This window comes from Amphiura filiformis, chromosome 13 (assembly GCF_039555335.1).
Source record: "Amphiura filiformis chromosome 13, Afil_fr2py, whole genome shotgun sequence".
Lineage (NCBI taxonomy): Eukaryota > Metazoa > Echinodermata > Ophiuroidea > Amphilepidida > Amphiuridae > Amphiura > Amphiura filiformis.
This window is the reverse complement of record NC_092640.1, coordinates 38,816,504-38,828,477: the sequence shown is the minus strand read 5'-3', so window position 1 is coordinate 38,828,477 and position 11,974 is coordinate 38,816,504.

Sequence of the window (11,974 nt, the reverse complement as noted above, 5' to 3'; positions counted from 1 at the left end):
TTTTGATGACGTTTTGAAAATTTTGTATAGGCCTACTATCAAAAATTGGCCAACTTTCATATATTTACCCACATTTTTTCGGAAAGGCCCGACTGAATCTCACAATGCCCCTTTAAAGGAATTTTGGCCTAATTCATCGCCTATCCATAACTTATTTCAATTTATTGGACTATTGGTATAAAATCATTATACTGAGCAATATCAAGTTGTGAAGGGCCAAGCAGGCCAGAGGTGAGTCAAAACACTTTCAAATTTACACAAAAATAAAGTTTTGAAGACTAGTGCTTGACGGATTTTGACATTTAAATTAGCTACCGTATAAATTTTTAAGGTGATTTCCAAAGAATTCAAACTTTTTGACGATTGTACTTACAATATTCCGTTAAAAACATTTATGTGTAGGCCTATAATGAGGCAGACACCTTAACCTATTTGAGGTATAATAGTTATAATAATTATCCCTAACCGTCAAGGGAGCTGTTAAACAAAATAGTCGATCCATGGCCGGAGTCACTATTCCCTACCTTTTATAGGAAAGTTTTTTTAAAATTTAAACAAAGCACCCTTGGTCAAGTCGGGGGTCAAGTATGATTAGGGATATGAGACAAATCCCTGATTATGATGAACTGCATGTGGCATTTAAGACAAACGACACCTAAACCTAACACCTAACCGGCCTAACCCTAACCCTGACCCTACCCTAACCCTAAACCTAACCCCTAACCCTAACCTCTAACCCATAGCCATTAGCATATCTATAAAATGCAAAGAGCAACAACACTTGCAATAAACATTTTAGCAACAAATTTTGTAGATTTTCAAATACAGTTATGACCCTATTTACAATTTTTTTTAAATAATATTATTACGTAACATTATCAAATTAGCCGATACCCAAGGAGGAATAAACACGGTTGTCATGTCTGCGTCAATGATGAGAGTTTTGAGACTTAGCCTAAACGTAAAACACGTGATTAGTCTTTGTCATCTGAATTTCGCGGGAAGATTTCGATTCATTTCATCATTCAGTCACTGGCGGTCAATGTTGTAACACTACGCCGCGCCGTGGATGCTGGGAGCGTGACATGACATGTGATCCGAATCTCTTCATATGGGGTATAATTGAAAATTAAATATCGTTGAATTCTTCACATCTGGATAAAATGATGTAGGCCTATCTCCCATAATGATGAACTCCCGGGGATGAACTTGAACATCTAAAAGATTTCGCGTCTATATTATAGGTAAGGATTTTCTTGTAATGATTTTCTTGATCACAGGGAAAGATGACTCCCGAGATGACAATTGTGTTTCGTATCGACACTTTTCACTTGTTGATCACAATCGTTTCAATCAATCAAAATAATAGTTGAATAGAATATATAATAAGTAGGCCTATGTGATCATCTATATGATATTCTATCGTCTTCAGCAGAATTTCCTTGTTTTATACTCGCCAACCTTGACTAAAAAAAGAATGCATGACTTGAGCGGGACTTGAGATGGACGTTCAAATTTTGCCGACGAGCAGAGTACCCGCGGATGCCCACAGAGTTACCCACAGAGTAGGCCTACTCCTCTGGGTATTATTTGCCACTGATTTATTACTCCGAGTGCCGGGTTGGACTCCTCTGTTGCGTCTCATTTCAGTTTCAGGATAAAAACACCTATTTTGAGTGATTTTAATTAAATGCCCCTTTTCCGCTGAAACGCGAACAATATTTCCAATTCCCCTTTCCGACGGTTGGGAACGGAATCGACGAACAAAATAATGTAGAAAGAAGATAAAATGGAAATGTAAGAAAGGAGATTAAATCAATAACATGGAAACGGGAATTCACAATCTAGTTGAAAATTAACTGTTGAACACTAGGCCTATGTTGAATTGTTGAATCATGTGTTTTCTTCACCAACAAATGTTGGACTTTAAAACTGATGAATAAAATTTGTCGTTTTCAATTTTGTTTTATTTCAGTCATTTTGAAAGAGTACGTCTTCTAATTTATAATCAGGGGGATGACACTCTATTCACGTGGTTTCTTTTCCAACGCTAAAAGATTACGAATTTTGGTGGTTTGTAAATGAAAAGTGTCCGCACTATCGATTGATTACGTAACTGTTATGAATAATTTATTAGTTTTTCAATGCAATCGCCTCGACCCATTAATACATATTATCTGTATTTTATCAAAGTACTTGGAATAGCAATCTGGTGAGTTCACTGAACTACGCCCAAATACTGATGGAGTTTTAATGGCGCTAATCCTCTCCATACACAGATGAACAAATACAATAGGAGAAGGTCAACACATATGACCTCCTATATGACATGTTATATGAGATGTACAACAACCTGAATATCATAAAGATCAGTGTTCGTTTGTGCATATGAACTGCATATTTACAATACTAAATATTACTCGTTATATATTATGTCAAATATTGGTATTATGACAACACGGTATATACATTGTATATAAAACGACTAATAGATCCTACTATCATGGCGTCAGGTCATTGGTTCATCATATCCCGTATGTTTCTTAAAATTCATTCATATTTGAGACAAATTTCTGTGCCCATTTTATAGGCGTACAGGTGGATCCGGTTTTTTTTTCATTTTCATTTCTTTTTGATGAAAGAATTAAGGTTTTCCACTGCACGGAGGCCACTATGTGATACTAATTTAATGCTATTTGTAAATGAATGCGGATTCCCGGTTGTTGTTTTTCCACAGTGTGACAACTGTCCACCCATCCAGACAACATCATCACATAATAAAACGTCTGTATTTTTACGATGAGTAAATATTAAACTGAACTTTGCCTTGGAACATTGTGTAAGACGGTGTAAGATTTTGTGGGCGCCCTCAACATTATTATCCTCTTTGTATCCGTAAATGACATGGCATAGACTGTGTGAATTCTATGAAGACTAGGGGCCTACTTATACATGGGGTCATATCCATGGACACAAGTAACGATAATTGACAACACGATACGCGACTGTATTTAGGGAGGCTAACCACTAATAATTAATAATGCCGGGTAGGGCCTACTCCTGGGCGACTCGTGTGGGCAAGGGCGCTTAGGACGGTGACCAAATGAGTCTCAAATTTCACCGGGGAGGGGCACTCAAGTATGATAATGTAGGCCTATACGCATGTGTGGCCAACTTTTTTAAACACCCCCCTAAAACGAGTTTTACCCTACCAGCAAATTTAAGATCAATAGGCCTAAGCTAACTTAATACACTAAAGGAAGTTTTGGATGAGAAAACGGACATTTTAATGAGAAACGGCCAAAATGGTGAGAATTTAAATTTTCTCATTCTTTTGGATGAGAAACTTCCTGGTGTGTGTGTCAATCATTATTGTCTTATTAAAATCCGGGACTTTGGTTGACCTGTGCTAGACTCCAGCACATGTTAATGACGCAAAGACAGTTGTGGTAACACCATGGTCGCAGACCTGCAAAAAGCTCAAAAACAGATAGTAATGAAACCAGTTTTTATTTTCCTTGCTCTAGCGAGTTCACAGAGAAGGTGTTTCTAGTACAATGCAGCGTCGGACTCTAGCTGAGAGCGTAGCCTGAGTCCAAACGGACTCCAAGAAGGGCTCTCCATACACAAATGAACAAACACAAAGGAAAGTAGTCTCCTCCGTGACCAGCTTGATTTCGATGGAGCGAAACCAAATTGGCTGCAGAGGAGACGGGTAATTTTGCCATGCAAATGAGGTGAGTGCCCTCTCAAGAATAACTACTCTCTGTTATAATGTGCTGATGACGTACGTTTTAATGTGGACGGAACAGTTTGAAAGTTTTCAAATTCAACAAGCATGACTTCGAAAGCAGTTGGGGTGCAGAAGAATCAGGTAAGCCATCTTAATGCAAAATTATCATCACCACCAATTTTTGCTGAAAAATGTTTTTGGTACCCATCAATTTTTGATATTTAATGAAAAGCCTGCATCGTCTAAAATAATACAACATGGTGAAATGATCTGAACTTACAGTTTAGGACCATTGATCTACAATTAGGTAGATCTTGTGTTGCATTTTGATGTGGCAATCTTGTCCATGATCCATGAGCAATAGGAAAACCTGTATTGTCCGTTAATTTTTCTCCAATTTGTAGAACATATACTAATAATTATAATATCTGATTAATTATGGTGTCAAATGTGTGCGACAATACGTATGCATGACGTTGAAACAATCATGATTAAAAAAACACCAATGATTTTAAATACAGTCATCGCCAATGACTCAGTAAATCGTATTTCTTTGATTTATATCGTGAAGCTGATCTTTCACTCCCTGTCGTTAATTACTCTACATAGCGCCCTCTGTTGTTGATTAATCGCCAAATTCCAGCCTCGGAGTTTTGAGACCAGAATCTTGATGCCGATGAAATCAAGGAATAATTACGATGACGTCATCAATTTCTATCGAGGTTTACTGCTAAATTCGTATTATAGTATGGTAAGTAAGATGCTGCTGACGTCACTGTAACTCTTGTGTAACTCTTAGTCGTGAAAAATCGCTTAGCAAATTTGGCATGGAAGAGTGTCATACATTCAAATTATAACATCTCAGCCGTGATCTGCAGATGTGCTGCTTTAGTCGCCAACAGAGGGCAGTATTTAATTCTCATTAATAGAATGATACTGCACTCTGTTTATCGTTTTAGCGATCGAGAGAGGGGGGAATTAGGCAATTTCTAATGACAGTGGGGGTATAACAGTAATTTATACATTAAAAATACACATTTGACACCATTATTTTTATTTTTATTAGAATTTTAATGAGTTTTGTTCAACATAATTCGGAGAAATTGACGGATAATACAGGTTTACCTAAAGCTCTTGCATGATCACTGAAACTGAAACTGATGGGTACCAATCTTTTTTTTTTACCCCCTAGTAAAATTGATCCGTTAGTCCGATAAGCATGCAATTTCACCTTTATTTTGGTCAGAAATAATGTAAAACTAAAACAGATTTTTGCAATTGTTGCGATAACATAATTATATATTGGGCCAAAATGATGCCACTCTCTTCAGTTTTTAGGGGATCACCAAGCAAATATAAAATGTATTAAATTTAAAACGTTATCATGGTTATAAATATGTTATAAACGCGTTTAGGTTTTGGTCAATTTATTTTTAATGTCGGGTTATCATAATAGATAGGCCCTAAAGAGCATGAATATTATTTTAAACTTATTTTAAAACGTTTCATATACAAAAAAATACAACAACAGTTTATAAATGTTGCCTAAATGTTATTATAAAATATTTTGGGCAAGCATTTTTGCAAAATATTTTGTCAAGTCTTGATAATATTTAATTTTTTGCATGAAGTTTTCAAAAATGTTTTAAAACCCTCTACACGTGGGTGTCAACTGCAGACGACAAGTTTCATGACCATATTTAGAATAGGCATGACAAATGCATCAAAATGAGTACAGATAAGCCTATACGTTGTAGTATTGGTTCAGTGGCTCTTAAGATAATTCTTGATATTTTGAGAAAACTTTTTTTAATTTTGAAGCCTATAAATAAGTATGGCAAACACAATAGGATGGCGCTGCACGACATGGGTGAAGGCTTTGGAATCTAAATTATTAGATTTTAACGCATTGTAGAAGTTGACTTCTCTCGAAGATGTCAAAAAGCCATAATGTACGATTTCGTCAAATTCTTATTTTGTTATAATTCCTTACCTAATAATTTAGGTTCCAAAGCCTTCAGATTGGAATGTGGAATTTGGCGGGTTTTACCCATATTGAATACTTCCCTCCTATATATATTATATTGTGTACGCGACATGCTTCGAAAAAGCTAAATGGCCACCACGCGGAGCATTATTAATATTTTTTTAAAGTTTTATACCCTTTGTATAGGCTAACCCGGTATTTAAAAATTTTCTGTAAAACGTTTGTTTGCTGGGATACCACTTCCACTTGATTGATTCGCGCATTAATAAGTGTTGAGAAAAATACAAAATTTGTGTATAAATTATGTATAGTTTTGAGTCATTTGTATCTGTAAGTAGTGATTTTATATTATGTTTAAAAAATTAGCTATTCATTAATTCTATTTCAAATATCTGTTTAAAATAAATGACTGAATGAAGAGGAAACGCTTTGTAGAAGTTGACTTTATATAAAAATCACTCGAAGATGTCAAAAAGCCATAATGTACGATTTCCATCAAATTCTTATTTTGTTATTCTTTACCTAAAATGCTTTTAATACACATAATCATGCATAACTCGCATACGCAAAATCGGAATCTGAAATTTTGTGAATAAGTTTTTTTTCCGTGGATATCTACTGAAAAATGTCATTAAAAGAGGATGCTAAGAAACCCCACTGGCTACTTTATCTTCAGTAGATAGCATTTTGAACACATGACAATCTGATATGTGCTATCTTCAGTAGATAGCATTATTAACCCAATCTGATGTGTGCTATCTTCAGTAGATAACATTATTAACACAATCTGATGTGTGTTATCTTCAGTAGATAGCATTATTAACACAATCTGATGTGTGCTGTCTTCAGTAGATAGCATTATTAACCCAATCTGATGTGTGCTATCTTCAATAGATAGCATTATTAACACAATCTGATGTGTGCTATTTTCAGTAGATAGCATTATCAACACAATCTGTGTGATGTCTTCTGTGTGCTATCTACTGAAGACATCACTTTATCTTCAGTAGATAGCATTTTGAACACATGACAATCTGATATGTGCTATCTTCAATAGATAGCATTATTAACACAATCTGATGTGTGCTATTTTCAGTAGATAGCATTATTAACACAATCTGATGCGTGCTATCTTCAATAGATAGCATTATTAACACAATCTGATGTGTGCTATCTTCAGTAGATAGCATTATTAACACAATCTGAGTAGATAGCATTATTACCCATCAGTAGACAGCATTATTAACATAATCTGATATTATGCTATCTTCAGTAGATAGCACAGTAACATCATCTGATGTGTGCTATTAACACCATCTAATTATGTGCTATCATCAGTAGATAGCATTATTAATACAATCTGATATTATGCTATCATCAGTAGATAGCATAGTAACATCATCTGATGTGTGCTATAATCAGTAGATAGCATTATTAACCCAATCTGATGTGTGCTATCATCAGTAGATAGCATTATTAACACCATCTGATATGTGCTATCTTCAGTAGATAGCATTATTAACCCAATCTGATGTGTGCTATCTTCAGTAGATAAAATCATTAACACAATCTGATGTGTGCTATCTTCAGTAGATAGCATTATTAACCCAATCTGATGTGTGCTATCTTTAGTAGATAGCATTATTAACCCAATCTGATGTGTGCTATCTTCAGTAGATAGCATTATTACCCATCAGAAAAACGAGATAGCATTATTAACATAATCTGATATTATGCTATCTTCAGTAGATAGCACAGTAACATCATCTGATGTGTGCTATTAACACCATCTAATATGTGCTATCATCAGTAGATAGCATTATTAATACAATCTGATATTATGCTATCATCAGTAGGTAGCGTATAGTAACACAATCTGATATTATGCTAGCTTCAGTAGATAGCATAGTAACATCATCTGATGTGTGCTATAATCAGTAGATAGCATTATTAACCCAATCTGATGTGTGCTATCATCAGTAGATAGCATTATTAACACCATCTGATATGTGCTATCTTCAGTAGATAGCATTATTAACCCAATCTGATGTTTGCTATCTTCAGTAGATAACATTATCAACCCAATCTGATGTGTGCTATCTTCAGTAGATAGCATTATTAACCCAATCTGATGTGTGCTATCTTAAGTAGATAGCATTATTAACACAATCTAATGTGTGCTATCTTCAGTAGATAGCATTATTAACCCAATCTGATGTGTGCTATCTTCAGTAGATAGCATTATTAACCCAATCTGATGTGTGCTATCTTAAGTAGATAGCATTATTAACACAATCTAATGTGTGCTATCTTCAGTAGATAGCATTATTAACCCAATCTGATGTGTGCTATCTTCAGTAGATAGCATTATTAACCCAATCTGATGTGTGCTGTCTTCAGTAGATAGCATTATTAACACAATCTGATGTGTGCTGTCTTCAGTAGATAGCATTATTAACCCAATCTGATGCGTGCTATCTTCAGTAGATAGCATTATTAACACAATCTGATGTGTGCTATATTCAGTAGATAGCATTATTAACCCAATCTGATGTGTGCTATCTTCAGTAGATAGCGTTATGTACACAATCTAATATGTAATATCATCAGTAGATAGCATTATTAACACAATCTGATAAGTGCTATCTTCAGTAGATAGCATTATTAACACCATCTGATAAGTGCTATCTTCAGTAGATAGCATTATTAACACCATCTGATAAATGCTATCTTCAGTAGATAGCATTATTAACCCAATCTGATGTGTGCTATCTTCAGTAGATAGTGTTATGTACACAATCTAATATGTACTATCATCAGTAGATAGCATTATTAACCCAATCTGATGTGTGCTATCTTCAGTAAATAGCGTTAAAAACACAATCTAATATGTGCTATCGTCAGTAGACAGCATTATTAACACAATTTGATATGTGCTATCTTCAGTAGATAGCATTATTAATACCAATCTGATATGTGCTATCTTCAGTAGATAGTATTATTAACCCAATCTGATGTGTGCTATCTTCAGTAGATAGCATTATTAACACAATCTGATATGTGCTATCATCAGTAGATAGCATTATTAACACAATCTGATGTGTGCTATCTTCAGTAGATAGCGTTATGTACACAATCTAATATGTACTATCATCAGTAGATAGCATTATTAACACAATCTGATGTGTGCTATCTTCAGTAGATAGCATTATTAACACCATCTGATATGTGCTATCGTCAGTAGATAGCATTATTAAATAACACAATGGGTTATTCCATAAAATAAGTGCACACCCATATAGAGAAGTAACTTTTCAATCAAAAAAATTTCAGGATTTTCAAGTCTGCATTCTAAAAACGACTGGAATTCCAGTTGCCAATGTTACTTGAAAAAGCTTGGAAATCGAATTAAATGAAGGAAAAATCAAAGAAATGTCCAAAATGAGTCTCAAATTGAGGATTTCTGATTTTGAACTATTTTTCTACCGGATTGTTTTGCCTTTGGACACTTTAAAAGTCTGGATTTCCAACAGTCACGACTGGGCAAAAAGTTCGGAAATCCGAACTCCTCTATATGGATGTGCATCTATTTTCTAGAATAGCCCAATCTGATGCTATCTTCAGTAGACATGGTAGGTAGCATTATTAACACCATCTGATAATATGTGCTATGTTCAGTAAATAACAACATTAATACAATCTAATAGCAACAGTAACAGTAAAACAATTGGTACTATCTTCATGTTATCACAGTATCACAATCTGGTAATCATGTGTTATCTTCAGAGAATAGCATTATTTATTAACATCTGATATCTTCTTTATTCAGTCCTAATGAAATGTACTTTATGTATACTCTAAATTACAAGGATTTAAAAATAAATCCTTAAGGATTGTAATTAGGGACCAATCAATTTTAGATTTAAAATTAATCTTATAGATTTAAATTTTAAATTTTAAAGACTTAATTTTAAATTTTAAACCTGTAAGATTTAATTTTAAATCTAATACTTGATTGGTCCCTAATCACAATCCTTTAGGATTTATCTTAAATCCTTGAAATTTAGATAAAATATATATAAAATAACTTGTCCATCATATGGGGTGCTGGTGGGTACGACGCACCCCACGCCAAATCGACAAAAAGTCTACTTTCTATAGGGTGAAAATATCAAATGACGACAACAAGGTCCAACTTTAGAAGATAAACAAAGAACAAAATTACGAAGACCCCACTTTTGTTATTATAAAGCAATAATTCAGACAATAAAAGGCAAAACTTGTCCACAAATGGCTTCAATTGGATGGGCTGTGTTTTCGCAAATTTTAGGCTTTTTCAAACTAAAATTTTACACAATAATAGTGACAAAATAGTCAACCAAATGGCTTCAATTGGGTCTTCATTTTCCAAAAGTTTCTAATCTGATGTGTGCTATTTTCAGTAGATAGCATTATTAACACAATCTGATGTGTGCTATCTTCAGTAGATAGCATTATTAACACAATCTGAGTAGATAGCATTATTACCCATCAGAAAAACGAGATAGCATTATTAACATAATCTGATATTATGCTATCTTCAGTAGATAGCACAGTAACATCATCTGATGTGTGCTATTAACACCATCTAATTATGTGCTATCATCAGTAGATAGCATTATTAATACAATCTGATATTATGCTATCATCAGTAGATAGCATAGTAACATCATCTGATGTGTGCTATAATCAGTAGATAGCATTATTAACCCAATCTGATGTGTGCTATCATCAGTAGATAGCATTATTAACACCATCTGATATGTGCTATCTTCAGTAGATAGCATTATTAACCCAATCTGATGTGTGCTATCTTCAGTAGATAACATTATTAACACAATCTGATGTGTGCTATCTTCAGTAGATAGCATTATTAACCCAATCTGATGTGTGCTATCTTTAGTAGATAGCATTATTAACCCAATCTGATGTGTGCTATCTTCAGTAGATAGCATTATTACCCATCAGAAAAACGAGATAGCATTATTAACATAATCTGATATTATGCTATCTTCAGTAGATAGCACAGTAACATCATCTGATGTGTGCTATTAACACCATCTAATATGTGCTATCATCAGTAGATAGCATTATTAATACAATCTGATATTATGCTATCATCAGTAGGTAGCGTATAGTAACACAATCTGATATTATGCTAGCTTCAGTAGATAGCATAGTAACATCATCTGATGTGTGCTATAATCAGTAGATAGCATTATTAACCCAATCTGATGTGTGCTATCATCAGTAGATGGCATTATTAACACCATCTGATATGTGCTATCTTCAGTAGATAGCATTATTAACCCAATCTGATGTTTGCTATCTTCAGTAGATAACATTATCAACCCAATCTGATGTGTGCTATCTTCAGTAGATAGCATTATTAACAATCTGATGTGTGCTATCTTAAGTAGATAGCATTATTAACACAATCTAATGTGTGCTATCTTCAGTAGATAGCATTATTAACCCAATCTGATGTGTGCTATCTTCAGTAGATAGCATTATTAACCCAATCTGATGTGTGCTATCTTAAGTAGATAGCATTATTAACACAATCTAATGTGTGCTATCTTCAGTAGATAGCATTATTAACCCAATCTGATGTGTGCTATCTTCAGTAGATAGCATTATTAACCCAATCTGATGTGTGCTGTCTTCAATAGATAGCATTATTAACACAATCTGATGTGTGCTGTCTTCAGTAGATAGCATTATTAACACAATCTGATGCGTGCTATCTTCAGTAGATAGCATTATTAACACAATCTGATGTGTGCTATATTCAGTAGATAGCATTATTAACCCAATCTGATGTGTGCTATCTTCAGTAGATAGCGTTATGTACACAATCTAATATGTAATATCATCAGTAGATTTAATTTTAAATCTAATACTTGATTGGTCCCTAATCACAATCCTTTAGGATTTATCTTAAATCCTTTAAATTTAGATAAAATATATATAAAATAACTTGTCCATCATATGGGGTGCTGGTGGGTACGACGCACCCCACCCCAAATCGACAAAAAGTCTACTTTCTATAGGGTGAAAATATCAAATGACGACAACAAGGTCCAACTTTAGAAGATAAACAAAGAACAAAATTACGAAGACCCCACTTTTGTTATTATAAAGCAATAATTCAGACAATAAAAGGCAAAACTTGTCCACAAATGGCTTCAATTGGATGGGCTGTGTTTTCGCAA